This window comes from Capsicum annuum, chromosome 1, assembly GCF_002878395.1.
Source record: "Capsicum annuum cultivar UCD-10X-F1 chromosome 1, UCD10Xv1.1, whole genome shotgun sequence".
Classification (NCBI taxonomy): Eukaryota; Viridiplantae; Streptophyta; class Magnoliopsida; order Solanales; family Solanaceae; genus Capsicum; species Capsicum annuum.
The window spans coordinates 14771458-14787505 of NC_061111.1; positions in this window are offsets into that span (position 1 = coordinate 14771458).

The following is a 16048-nucleotide window of genomic DNA, read 5'->3' on the forward strand; positions in this document are numbered from 1 at the left end:
AGTGATTCTTTATCTTCACTTCATCTCAACTTTACTAAAATAAAATCCCAACTTTAACTGAGGTCCCCCTTCTTTGCCATTATTAGTTTTTTTTCAAATAACACCCTACAATCTTTTAACAAACTAAAAAATAAAACTTCACAATATTATTTGAAAGATGAAAATTTAGAACGTTAATCATCATCCAAATTAGAAAAGGTAACTTAATGCTCTTTTTTTGGGATAATACCCATGAAAATACCTGAATTTTAACCAAATTTTCAGTGAAGCACATTGAACTTTGCGAGGGTCCTATTATCCCCTATACTTTTTAAATCGGAATTAATTCCCCCAGACTTTTTTAAAGTGGAATTAATCCCCTCCCCAATGTATACTCAGTTTTTTAGGTGGAGAGTGTGGTATACGCGTTTTGTCTTCTCCATTTTATCACTTTTCAACATTTTTTCACCATTACAACCATACTAAAGATTCTACAACTCAAATTCATCCTACAAATCAAATTTCAAATAATTTCATTGAGTCAATTTCAAATTCCAAGTCCATTCTTATCACACAAGTTTCCAAATTGAATTTCTAGTTTCAAACTTTGAATTCCATTGAATTTAATCAAAAAATTTCTTACACATTAAATTTATATGAATTCACTTAATTTCAGTTTATGTAGAAAAAAATATACATTGAATTTTCAATAATTGAATGAAATCTTCCATTAGTTTTCTTCATCCGGGTCCGCAAAAGTTTTCAAATTCCATTTTCAAAGTACGCCAACTCAATTGAATCTTCCATTAAGTTTCAAATTCCAAGTCCATTCCAACTCAAATTTCTTGAAAACTTTCTTCAACAAACTTTCTTAAACTCAAAACCCCAAACTTTCTTCCATTTAGTTTCTAGTTTTGATGACGGAATCTTCAAGAATGGAAATTGAAATGGAACGAAATGGACTGCAACAAAGAGGAAGAAGAAATTGAAACTCAAGAAGAAAGAAGAAAGGAGAAAAAAAATGAAAAACTTTAAATAAATAAAAATATAAGACTTTAAATAATTATAAAATTAAGGGGTTGTTTGACAAATAAAAGAGTTTAAAACTTTTTTAGCACTGTTCACGCGCTCAATGCGCGTGACTAACATGCAATGTGCCAAGTGACATATATATGTCATTAAAATATGAAAAAAAAGTCTGGGGGTAATAGGACCCCCGCAAAGTTCAATATGCTCCACTGATAATCCGGTCAAACTTCAGGTATTTTTGTGGGTATTATCCTCTTTTTTTTTTCCTTACATTATTTAGTTACTCTTAAAATTTGTCTAGTATCTTTTATCACATTTATTTATTTTTCATTATTATATTTTTGTGATACTATTATTTATTTTTTCTTATAGAATATGAATATAACAAAAAGTATTCTATAGAATATTTTTGTAATATTGATTGATTTAAAGTTCTATTAGAAATTAGTTGACTTCATTTTTTTCTAGTCCGACCTTTGTGATTTTTAATAAGCTAATCTTGGTGAATGTCACTATTTAGCTTGCCATACTCAATGATTTTTTAAATTAAACAAACACATAATTTATATTTTAGATCTTATGACACCGCCTACTGTGCATCCGGGTCCATTTATATCGAGTGTCCTTGTAGGAAAGATTAGTCATCGTAGTGAAGACATTTGGAATAATGGCACATGTGACACATTAACATGTCGTCGGTATAATGGTGACTTTTGGGACTACTTAAGTAGAAATTCATTACATAAGAGTGTGTGTCGTTACTTGCTCGATTCTGGATTTTATGGTATATATGCAGCTAGACACACGCCACTTGATCACGCTATGATCACTGCGTTGATAGAAAGATGGCGACCAGAAACACACACATTTCATCTAAACTTTGGAGAGGCTATAATTACATTGCAGGACGTAGTTATATTATATGGGCAGCCCGTCGATGGATTACCAGTGACGGAAACAGACGAGTGACAAACACGTATGATAAATCTTCTTGGTTGGGAATCGGTAGATATTGATCGAGAATTTCAGGTTGGTTGATTGCTTATGACTTCTTTGATTAAACATGTCAGAAATCTTCCTTTGATTACTTATGCAAGTTGTGAGGTTGATGTTCAACAACAGGTATATTTATATTTGTTGTGGATCATTGGAGGCATGTTTGTCATCGATACATCAGGTAACAAAGTTAAGTTGATGTATCTACATTTGCTTGCAGATTTATCCAAAGTTGTTCAATCTGCTTGGGGTGCAACAACATTTACAATACTTTATAGATATCTTTGTCAAAGGAAATTAGTCATTGGTGATTTTTTACCTTTACTTCAGGTTAGCTACTTTAATTTATTTTCTTAAAGCAATGCATTTTTATTATTTATTTATTGTATTTATATGAATATGTGAAGGTATGGATATATGAGAGGATTTTGTCTCTCAGGCCACGGAGAGATCCTGATCTTCTAGTTAGCGAGTGGCTTATTTCTATCCTTTCAAGACTACCACATGCTTGTGTGTGGTCTAATGAGTTAAGCCACGATACAGAAGCACCTCACCTATTATATTTATTTCGTGATCAACTGAATTTACTTATCGAAAATCAGGTATTTTTTACTTTTGAATAATAGCTTTTTTAAGTCGTAAAAACCAACTAAATTTATATGTATATAATTTGCGTGGCAGCCATACAATCCCGATGTTTTTGCTATATTACCAGATTATTGTGTAAATGATTACAATATTTGGCATGCTATTGTACCCGTCATAGCTTGGGATGCAGATGAGTGGCACTATCCTATGCCAGTTTGGGTTGATTCAGAAGATTCTGAGTAGAATATTGTGGGATCCCAAATATTTTCAGATGGATCAGAGAGGTAGAGCTAACTTTAATTAGCATTATTTCTTAATTAAAAAGGTTGAAATCTGGAGTGATAGATGAAATCACAATGCTGAGCCTGATGGTCTCGAAGATGACAATGAATATGTGCAGTGGTATAACACGATTATTCATTATTTGATCAATAATTCAGCTCATCAATTTAGACAAGGTTATCAGAGTTTTGCAGGCAGACATAAAATTTTGATGCAACACAACCTTATAATTATCTGCATAATTATGCTTTACTTTCAGCTTCCTTACGTAAGTTTTGGTAGGCCATAAGTTATGTGTTGTTTGACAATATAAAAGATATTTTATTCTATAAATCACACTGTGTTATCTTTTGACGTAGTTGCTATTTACTGAGGTTGTTATTTGAATGTTTAGTTGATTGAAAAATAGAAAATAGCTAACTAGGAAATGTAAACTAGGTTGTTTAGAGTCGATGTATCTTGTTGTTGTTATAGATTATCATATTAATGTTTATTTAATCATTTATTTTGTAGGCTAAGACTTTGCACCAGATATATAGAACAACTTTAAGCGTACAGGATAGCGACAACAATAAATTTCGTGAATTTGGAGATAAATTATCTAAGTTGGCGTTGAAATCCTTTTGGAGCTGCTGATGAATGAGGTAGGGCCACATCGAGGCTTAATATCCTCGCGATAATGAGTATGTTGAACCTCGGCCACAATCGAGGCATAGAGTTAGACGACGAGAAGAAAGATCCAACTACGATAGAGGCGAGGCTGCAGGCACTCAATTGACTCTTGTTCATGATCATGGTTCATATAATAGCCCATCAAGTTCTTTTGGACAACACTTCAGTGGCATTCCAGAGAACACACATGCTTCTTGCTCACATTATCCTGGTGAGACAAGCTATAACTTGAATGATAGTCAATTAGTTTTGTATCAGCCAGAGTGCATCACATACCAGTACTCGCCTCGCATACCATATCAACCCATTGAATTCATGGATTCAGATTTTTATGGACACTCTCCAATCATTCCAAACCCCGATCCACGAAGAATGCCTCTTACTGATTTAGTTCCTTTTATGCTAGAACTTGAGTCTCAAGTTGATGATAATGGCGAGAATGTGTTGGGTGTTGGAGGTGGTAGACCATGTGGTAGGCCACCAGGAAGAGATAGATGTCAGGATGCTCTGTCTATTAGGAGGACTAGGCCAGATGAAATAGACGGTGGTGAACCAACCATCCCTACATGCATAGGCCTCAAGCATATATTCATCCTAAAGGTTGTGGTATTCATTGATTTTTGTATTATCTGACAGATAATGTTTTGCATTATTTTCTAGTAATACGATATAAGGGATAATATTTTCTACTTGCTCGTATCCATATATATAATTACTAGAAAAATGATAGATAGCATGGAACTTAACCATATATATTTTCTACATACTCTTCATAACATCATGTCTAATGTTTGATAACAGTGTTCTTAGCATTTGCTACCAACTCTTCATAACGGCCTGTCTAGTATTTGATGTTACATTATAGCTAATTCTTGAGCTATTAAAGATTGATTCTTTTTAAAAAAAATGTGATCAACTATCAATTTTGTGGCCAACAACTGTAAGTGTAATGTTTTGGTGACAAACTACAGAGTAATATAAAGTAGCAAAAGTCTCTTGTCAATTACTAGGTGATTGATTGAGATAGTGCAGGTTCTATAACTAGTGTTTAGTTTTATATTAGCACTAAATGAAATTACTTATCAATAAAAACATTTAGCAAATCAATTATTGTATGAAAAATATATTAAACAATGAAAATATTATATTACTTCTATGTTTTTATTTATTAAGCTGCAAAATTTCTAAGATACTTAAAAGTCCATTAAGTACACATGCTGGATTGTTTTGCAAAATTCCTAGGTAAGGAGCTATTCTTATATTATTTTGTAAAAACATTTCAATTTCAATTTAACTATATGTGGTACTTCTACCTCTTAAACACATACTGTATGATTTCGAATCCGGGAATGCTTGCTCTGCTCCTAAATACAAATTTTAGTTCAGCTTAAAGAGATTATGCTCAAACTGCTTAAGCTTGTGGAAAGTCCCTGATAACATTGATACCATGAATTTAAATTTTTAAATGTTCATTCATAAGAATAACTAATAAAACTAAGCCAAGCAAATAACAGAAAGTACATAATATGATATTAAAAATACAAATATACTTAAGCTATTGTCTACAATTATTATTTGCACATTCTTGGTTCGGACAGCTACGCCTATCATGTCCTGTTATTCTGCAGATTCCACAAGTTTTTGAGTATCTTGTACGTCCAACGTCCATCTCATTTGAAACACGTGTATCTTTTTAGCTCCTTTCTTTCGGATAAATATCTCATTGCAAATCATTTTAAAGGACGCTTTCTACCAATTTGCTTCATCTCCAAGTGGTTGAAATGACACTCGATATGTCTCAAAGTATTTCACTGTGCCATAATATTCACTGACCAAATCATGTGCAACCCTATTCATCTGCTCAGTAACCTTCAATGCATGTGAGCATGGCATGTGATATGCTTGCCACTTTTGACACTCACACGTATTCCTACTAAATTTAATGATATGTTTTCTACCACCATGACCTTGACGACGATATGTTTCACCTCGAATAACCTTTTTTCTTTGTTATAAGTTGTCACCTGATGGCTTTTGGACTTCAATTCATACTTCAAATTTTTTTTTGCAACCACAAGTGGCCATAGTTCTTTTTCATCAATGATCTCTTGTGCATACTGCTTCCTGGACATAAATCTTTCAACAATTTGACCGTATGTAAGCTTAATCATTACAGTAATTGGAAGACCTCGAGATTTCTTTAAAAACTCATTGAAAGATTCAGAAAAATTGGCTGTTAAAATACCACATCTTTTACCGCCATCACGCTGAATCAGTCACTTTTCTAATGGAATTTTCATTAAGAAATTTTACACACCTGACTCAGCATCTTTCAAACATTACATGATAGCTTTGAATTTGAATTCTTGGTGTTAAATAGAAGCCTGCCACATTAATCCCTCAAACTGCTTGTTAGGGAAGTTAGACAGAAAGTTACTCTTCATATGCCCAAGACAAAAGCGATAATATGCATTCGGTTCATGTAACTCAACCAAATCATTACAACTTTTAAGTATTTCAGGAGCATGATTAGATATGTACGTAACACCTCTACGACCAGCTGCCACATGAATTCCAAGGCACGACAAAAATCATGACCATGCTTCTTTGATTTCCTTGTTAACAATTGCAAAAGCAAGTGGAAATATTTGACCATTTGCATCAACAGTCACAACAATCAATATTTTTAAATCATCTTTTCTATAAATGTGAGTATCGTCAATAGAGATGACTAGTCTATATCTTTTAAAACCTTTTATACAAGGTTTAAACGCCCAGAACACAAATTTAAAAATATTTACCTCTGATGTTAGTTCATCGGCATGCATCCATTCCACTACCGTTCCTAGATTAAAATGTTGAAGTGCATTCATGTACACTGAAAGTTGTGCGAAATAATGATCAAAGTCACCATATATGAATTTGAAAACTCGTCTTCGGTCAAGCCATGCCTTTTTGTAAGAAGGTGTATGTTTTAATTCAACCTCAACAATAGTCTGGACATCTTTCACCTTGAATTGAGGGTTATGCCTGAGAAAAGGTAGCAACAAAGAAGCAATCAGTTTAGAATCCAAGTTAAAATTATCAGATTGGATTACACCCATTTGACAAGTATTTCTGTCATAATATTTTTTGATAGTCCATAAGGTTGTTGGTGTTTTTCGACCTCTGAGCATCCAATCACATTCAAATTCCCATCTCTTGCACTTAATAGTTTAATATTTTTTTTATTCCCACACAGTGAACTCTCTATTACCCTACAAACTCCATATTTTTATAGAAATCTTTAATCTTTCCTTACAAGAAAACAACTGTCCAGACTTAAGATCCGACTCTTTATCATCTAATCAAATTTTACATCCAATACCCTCTGATTCATGGGTAGAAGCATACACCTCTGGAAGATCTTGAAGATCATACAGAAATGGAATATTCTCCCTATGAAATGGTATATTTTGTGGAACCTCAATGACTGGTTGTTGATCATCATCATTGTCATCACCAAAGTCACTTATTTCATCTGACTGATATGCCTCATTCGGAGCATCACTGTCAGAATCGTCATTCGCATGAATATCAATATAGGCATCAACTTCTATCCCAGCTTGTATTTTAGAAACTCTTGAAATTTCTGGAACCTGAGGTAAACTACTAGTTCCTACATCATCTCTAAAATCATAATGAAGATAATTGTCGGCATCAAAATTTGCACCAAAATCAGTACATCCATGGCCATAATTACCGAATGGAATATCAACTTGTGGTGTTATGCTCCGTGACAAGAAGCTTGTAAAACTTTAAAATTCTGAAAAATTACTTGTCATATTTGTAGAGGGTTCATAAAAATCAGAAGGAGGGTCATTAAGATTCAAAGAGGGTGTAGAAAAATTCAAAGAGAGAGAATTCAAATTATGTGTAGGTTCAACAACATCTAGTTCTTCTATTTTAATATACATCTCTAACAAATCAAGATTCATCATACAACGCACCGTATCAGGTGCCACCATAAATTCTTGCAAAGACTCATTATCAAGTATGGAAATTTCAGAATAACGAGCATTATCCTGCACAATTGAAAGTGGCCATTTACCCAAAATAACAAGTCTTAACTCATTTGGATTAGTTTTCATTCTAATATGCAAGTTTTTAACTAGCCCATCATACTCAATATTTAGTGAAAAATTAACAACTGCACAAGCACCACAACTATATTTGACTGTATCAGATTCATATATGACATCGCCACTCCAATACAATGCAACTTTAATACGATGCTCATTCGACATTTTTAAACCTGTAAAAATAACTTTAGTTATTAATAAATTATTTACTCAATAGGGAGAGCAATATACTAAGAAAAAATCACTAACCTTTTTTACTCCAATTCAAATTAAAGGATACATCAACTGTAAAGTACAATACTTTTTATGAATTTAGTAATATACATGGCAATGAAGAGCATGTCCATATATATAAAGGAACAAAAAATAATTTTGAAGGTATACAATAACCATTTATGGAAAAGACTCTCTGCATAAGAGTGTATTTCTAATTTGCTTGAAGGTGCATTGCTTTACATGAGTCTTTAGGGTAGGAAAAAGTTATCTCTATTGTCCCATCAATTTAGAAAATGACAGTCTTTTTCAGATTCTTGAATAGTAAAATTCACAGAAGGCTCAGGACTATTAATGAGTCTTTTTTTAAAATGTAAAACATTTACTGAAGACTCATGAGAGTACAGCTCCTTCACTGTAAATATATTTAATAATCCGTCTGTTTTTTAACGTAAAAATTACCCACTGAAGGTGCTCCATACATCATGCGTTTTCACCATTTTAGTCATTAATCCATTTATTGAAATTGTTCCTTATTTTATACTATTTTGATCCAAGTCTCAATTATATTTATCTGGTTATTATCAGTAAAAAGTTATATTTATCTTTAGTCATAATTTTTTTCAGCAAAATTATTCTATCATTCAATTTTGGTCTCATATTTATCTTTTACAATTAAAGACATATTTAATTATGCGAGATGAAATCATAATTTTAAATAATGAAATAGAGTTTAAGTTTATTTGGACATACAATTTGAACTTTGTATGTTGTATTTTCTCATAAACATACAAATTTCATAAGTTGTGAAAAGTATCAAAATTGTCCCAATTTTTTTATATAATTTTACCAAATAAGTAAAAGGTTATAACAAAGTATAATACACTATCACAAAACTGTTTTTTAAAAAATGCAACATTAATTGATCAAGCTTTAGTTCAATAAAAAAAATGAACATGAATATTACTATATTAGTGTACAACTCTTTAGAGTAAATACATCATTTCCCCCCTAAATTTGTAGCCACAACTCACTTTAATACTTTAACTTTATGGATAATTATTTACCTCCCTAAATAACTTTCAAGTGAATTAAATAGCACCCTAAAGATATAATACCACTCTCACAAAGGAGAATGCATTACACGCGCCTACACATCTGCGCCACGTTAATGCCACGTAAGTGACGCAAAAAAATATTTCTTCACCACCCACACCCCTTCCCCTGCGATCTTTCTTCTTTACCCCACTCCACCATCCTCCCCACCCCCGCAATTGCACATCCGCCCACATTCCCTCCTTCCCCGCCCCCACCCCCAACCCCCGCAGCTACTCATCCGCCCCCAACCTTCGCAGCTACTCATATCGTCAATGCGATTATTTACACCAATAATTGCCCCTCCCTTACGAACTTTCTTCTTCAACCCCTCCCCCCTTTCCCTCATCTGCAATTGCCAATCTGCCATCCCCACCCCTCCACCACCACCACATGATATATATACTCGTAGACCTACAAAATAAAAAAAATATTAAATCGATCAAAACACAGTCATTGACAATAAAAAAACACATTAAAAACGCAAGTTTTCATCGATACATCACTTCGATAATGATCATATGCTTTCAGAATTGATATTTTATCAGGAGAAATCACTAATTTGGAGTGGCATAAACTACATTCCGCCACTCCATTCATACCGTCAATTCGATTATTTACACTGATAAATTTTCTCTGGTGAACGAATTTTTTTGTCATGATCGAAATTCAGCTTTGATTTTTTATTTGAGTTTGTTGGATCTAAATATATATATATATATATATATATATATAAGTGGTTTTTTAAGAAAATATGCATTTTTTTTCTTTTTCTTTTTAAAGAAAAGTCACGACAGCATTAGGGTGCTAATAATTCACTTTAAAGTTGTTAAAGGGGTAAATAAATATGTGTTAAGTTAAATGTCTAAAGTAAGTTGTGCTGACAAGTTTAGGGGGGAAGTGATGTATTTTCTCCGACCCTTTAAGATAATTCTCTCACATTGTCATAGTGGTTAGAGTATTGTCCCATCAATTTAACTATGAAAAATCATTTTTTTTTATTGAGCCTCGATTTAAATGAAATGGTAATAAACTGATTGGTGAATGAGTTTGTTAAAAATAACGATTTGGTGAAATGTAAATGGTAATGTAGAAGTTGGTTTGGAGTAATAATAATAAATTTTATGCTTGTGAGAATAATAGTTATATGAGATATAAATTATTTAACGAGTAATAACATGAACTATAAATTTTAGGAAAACTTTCATAAATTCCAACTGTTTAGTAACTGATTACACTTTGGGTGTGTTTAGTATGATAGAAAATATTTTCCTCGAAAATAAGTTGATTTATTTTCTCCTGTTTGGTTGGTGAGTGTAAAATATTTTTCGAAAAATATTTTATGGTGTTAGGTTGGTGAGTAGAAAATATTTTTTAGTGTTTGATTGGTGAGTGAAAAAATATTTTTTAAAAAATACTACTAACTGTAACTAGTATATCAGTATCTCTAGCAACTCAACAATTTGTAAAAACTAATTTAAGCATAGCAAATAATATTAATATCGAATACTAAAATATTACAATCACTAAATTTTAAAAACTATTAATTAGCAAATATAGAAGACACTTTTTAACATTTTGTCAGGAAAATCTCAAGATACTACAAGCAATAGAAATATAACGGAAGGACAAGCTTATTCAACCCTGTGAAACAAGTTACGTCGATGACAAAATGAAATATGCAATTAGCAAAAGTAACATAGGTAAGTCTTCCTCTATGCATATGAAAATAACAATACATTCAACGAACATTGGAAAAGGAAAAAATTTGGGTTTCACTATTTTTTATTTCAAACAATAAAAAATTAAAACAAAGCACAGTGAAAAATATTTTCGAGTAATGTAAATTTTTGAGAAATGTGAATTTTTTGAGTCATGTGAATATGAGTGTTGTTGGGTTGGGGAAGAGGGGTAGGGGTGGGGGCATAAGTTACATTTGTCATTTTCTGAAAAATGACTTTCCTTGGTCCATGACGGAAGTCATTTTCCCTCAAATAGAGGAAAATGAGTTATCTTGAAAAATGTTTTCCCAATATTTTACTACAACCAAACAAGGAAAAATAGGAAAACATTTTTCAGAAAATATTTTCCATCATACCAAACACACCCTCTATCCCCACTCTTTTCAAAACTACATAAAATATTAAATTTTGAATTACCGGATACATCATTTTTTGATACATAAATAATCAATCAATTCTTATGTGTTAGTAACACAAATCTCATTTTGATACATAAGTCTTATGTATCAGTAATACGAAAAAGAATTTCGATACATATTTTTTGGTCATATTTTAAACCAGATACATTATTCTTATGTATCTGTACACAAAAATCAGTACATACATAGTATTTGTACTTTTTTTTAGCTAATCCAATGATGTATCTTTATGTCCTTCACCATTCCGTCATTAATCAGTGAATATCTCGTGAAACCCCCGAGATACCACTTCTCTTCATTTTCATTGATTTTTTAAAGTAACAATTTGTGGGGACATCCCAGATATATTTCGTGAAAAAATGCCGGCAAATTGATTTCATTTGATTTGAAAAAAAAAAAGAATTAGATGTAAAATTAGAAATTGTCACTAATTGAAGGCGAAGGGAAAGAAGACCTAAAATAAACCTCTACATCTTAAAATTGGTAGCGAGTTTTGGTGTAAAAAGAAGTTTTTTCGATCTGAATCAAATCGATAATGGTGTCAAAGTCATCGAAGGGAGAGGTAAAATCGAGGAGGGTGGTAGGTGGGTAAGGCGTGGGGGACAATGGAGCCACCTTGTTGTTAGGGGGTTCATCTGAATCCCCTTCGATGAAAAATTATGCTATTTATATGTGGTTAAAATTATTTTTTATGTATATATAGTTGATGTTGAACCCCCTTAGCCTAGTTCGTTTGCTTACTTTTTTCGATTTTGAACCCCCTTTGTAAAAATTCTAGCTCCGTCACTGATGGGGGAGGGGAAATTGAGAGCGCAAAGGAGTTCATCTTCAATGTGGAATGAAGGGAAGTAGTGGAGTTTAGAAGGAGCTTTGAAAAAAAATGGTGAAAGAGTGATACAAGATGCAGACTATGAAACGGGTGAAGAAAATAAAGGTCAAGAAACTGATGTATTCGATAATTGGAGAGATAAAAGTAAAATTCAAAACTTTTGTAATTATTTTAAAGAGTTGAAAATAATGATAAGTTAATGTGAGCTATTATGTAATTTTTCTTAATTTGATTTACATATGAAATTAATGGTTGACAGATATAAATGGTGAGGTTTTCTTGTACAAAATATTAGCTTGTGGGTTAACTTTTGTATTTAAAAAAAAATTCAAATCATGATAAGAAATTCTCTAATCACGAATTTGAAATTTCATCTTATGATATGGAATCATGAGATGAAATGAACATTAAATTGCACGTCATAATGCTGATTTCATCTCATAATTTTAAATCATGAGGCAAAATTGTACATCCAAACACCTACCAGTCTCATGTCTCCACTTATAATATTTTACGTAACGCCTACGTAACAATTACACATATCATTTCATCTCAATTAAAAATTTAATCTCTAAATTAATCTTCTAGTCGACCCAACAGACCTAATTGGCCCAACTCCCATACGTTTTCCCCTCTTCGCTTTACCCAATCCTGAGCTTAACTTGAATCCAACAACAAACCGGTACTTTCAGAAAACTTGAGGCCCATAATTGCAACTACTATTAAGTTTTAGAGGGAAATGATGGATATATTTAGTCAATTAATTAAGTATAAATAACATAAATACCAATCCTTTTAGAAGTAATTACACTGTCTCATTTTTTAAATTACTTTACTCTTTCTCCCGATTAATATACATAAGATAACCGACATATACATAGCAGCCTGTGTATATGTGAATTTGTTACTGTCGTTAAAAATGGAAATAACTGAATTCCTTCCTTTAAGGACATAATTTTTGCAGCCAATTAACTAAGTGGATTACTGCATTTCTTAAATTATGTAACAACTATTGAAATTCAATTTGAATTATAAAAATACATTAAAAATAAATCAGACGAAAAAACACAAAATAAAAACAAATCAAGCACCTATTTGTCGATCGTTTTGAAGAAAAAAATTAATTGAAATTCAAGATGATGAATATTTTTATTCTTTTGAGGTACTCTAGTCAATGGAGAATCGAAACAGAAAGAGGTATTAGTTTTTTGCAATTGTTTTAGGTATTGTTGTTGCGGGATCGATGACTTTTTTTTAGGTTGATTTCGCCAATTTTTTCATCCAAAAAAGAGGTATTGTTTTAACGAAAATAATTTTTTCAGGCAAACAGAGGTATTATTTTTAGTTCTGTTATGAAATTTATTTACTTAAATTTGCGTGAATATTAGAATGACGTTAAAATTTATTTTGCGGAGATTGTTTTCATGTTGAGCACATGAAATTGTCTGTTTTTTTTTTTTTTTTGAATTGAATTAATTGATGTCCTAAATTTATAAATTGCAGGGAAATAAGTTTATGTTATATACATAGCAATGTCGTCTATTATTTACATATACATTCACTGTGTTTTGTATATGCGTAGAATAACATTTTGGTATTGTATTGTTTGCATTCACAAATTGATTAACAAGCTGAAACATATATACTTTTATTGAGTTGTAATGTATATTTTATATCTTATGTTGTATATGAATTTTTTTCTCTGTATAATCGGTTTGTAACACCCAAAATAAAAAAATTATAAATTGTTATTACTACTAATCATATTATGATTGTCTATTTCAGCTATATCCTCCGATGTTACAATGAGGATTGTAAATGGACGTCGGAAGCATCTAGTTAAAAAAAATGAATCATTTTTAATTTAGGTTAGGGCTTCTTCAACCTATATCTACTCAGTTTATGATTTTGGAAGAAGATACATCGTCGACCTCAAAAGTGGATCGTGCATCTGTGGGAGGGTTTAAAAAGACGAGATTCCTTGTCCTCACGCTATTGTCGTCTTGAAGTCAAAACATGTGAAAGAATTTAGGCCATACTATTGCGTTAATAAGTGTATTCAATGTATAACCAAAGTATAGTACCGTCTACATAATTTAATATTGAAACTGGAGTTAATATGTATTTATATATATATATCTGTTATGTATTTGTCCAACTACAAAATGTTGTTATGAAAATACATGTTCATTATCGAAAGTTAACATACAATTGAGCTCACAAAACAATTGCCTATAAAATTTATGTATATTATAATATTTAGTTATGTATATATGATTTGTGGTTGAATTTGTGGTTGCTAATGTGTATTCTATATGAATTTGTTATTCACACGTATGTTATCATGTGTTCATTAGTATACATTAATTCCGACAAAAAATTAGTAGTTAACCTTCCTTATAATATATATGTATATTTATTCATAAATTCTATGTATATGTAGACACATACATATGTTCAGTTTGTATTGTTGCTAATTAACGATGAAAGTATTTTCTACGTATATGTAAATTTATACATAGCAAAGTGTTTTGTATATTGTTTAACCTGAAATTTTCAATTCATATACACAATAATCTTTTTATCCCAACAATTCAGTACATATATACAACAATTTCTATATTTCAACAATTTAGTTTATACAAACAACAATTCATATATATATATATATATACCTTTTGTGTGAGTTTTTTTTTCATACATATCTTCTAAAAATGTGTGCGTGTGTATGTATGTATGTATGTATGTATGTATATATATATATATATATATATAAATCTTGATTTGATAAAGTATAAAAAAAATCTTACTAACTTTGAATCTTAAATTTAAGAATGTTATAAATGGAGTTTCTGGAAAAATAAAATGTCACTAAAAAGAGATTGAATTAAATATAATTGAGAAATCAAAATTGATAACTCATAGAAAGTTGTTCCTTGATTGTAGGCATATTTCAAGGAGTGAAATATGTAAATAGATAATAGAAAAGTAATGTATATGTACTTTTAGAGAGAGAAATTGAAAAAGTGAGATTTTTGTAATATGTTTTGAGAGTTGGGATTTTGTGTAATAAGTAATACTTAAGTTATGGCTTTATGTAATTTTTAAATTAATTTATTAACATGTCTGAAATATATATAGGTATAAGGTATGAGACATATTATATTTTACTATATTAGAAGAGTAACAGCTTGGTTTCGAAATGCATGATTAAGCAATTTGCTCCGTAATTTTATTATATTACTCATAATTAATTATTATAAGTTATTTATATATTAAAAAATTAATAATATTTAGTAAAGAAAAAGTAAAAATGGACATTTATAACATGTCTACTTCAGTTGCTTCAATTATAATTTTATTATGACCCTTAATTAATTATTATAAGTCATTTAAGTATTTAAAAAATAATAATATTTAATAAAAATTTAAAATAGATATAAAATGATAAATTAACTCTTCATGTTTTAAATTAACTTGACGTCTTATATGAAGCCACTTAAATTTTTTTTTCACAAGTAGTTTTTAAAGTAATTTTGCTATATCACTTCTAATTAGTTGTTGTTAGTCATTTAAGACATCTCTGCTGCGGTGCTTCAATCGTCATTTTACTGTATCACCCCTAATTAATTATTATGATCATCTAAGCATTGTGCCACTTAAATTGAAATATAAGAAAAAATACTATAAATCACAATAATTAAAAACTTAAATTATTTTAAAAATATGATTGACTATCAATGGCACAAAGTTTGTACAAGGAGAGTAACATATGTTATTTAAAAATTACATAAAAAAGTATTATAAATTACAATAGTTAACAACTTAAAATATCTAAAAAAAAATTAATCTGTTATATATTTCAAAAAATTCGTAAAAAATACTAAATCAAAATAATTAACAAATTAAAAAACTTAAAGATATAACATATTTGGTTGACTCTCGAAATTATATCAATGTCACTTAAATTGGAATAGAAGAAAAGTATTAAAAATCGTAACAATTAAAAACTTAAATTATTTTTAAAATATAATTGACTATGAATGACACAAAAAGACATGCATGTTTCGCTGCTTCGATCAT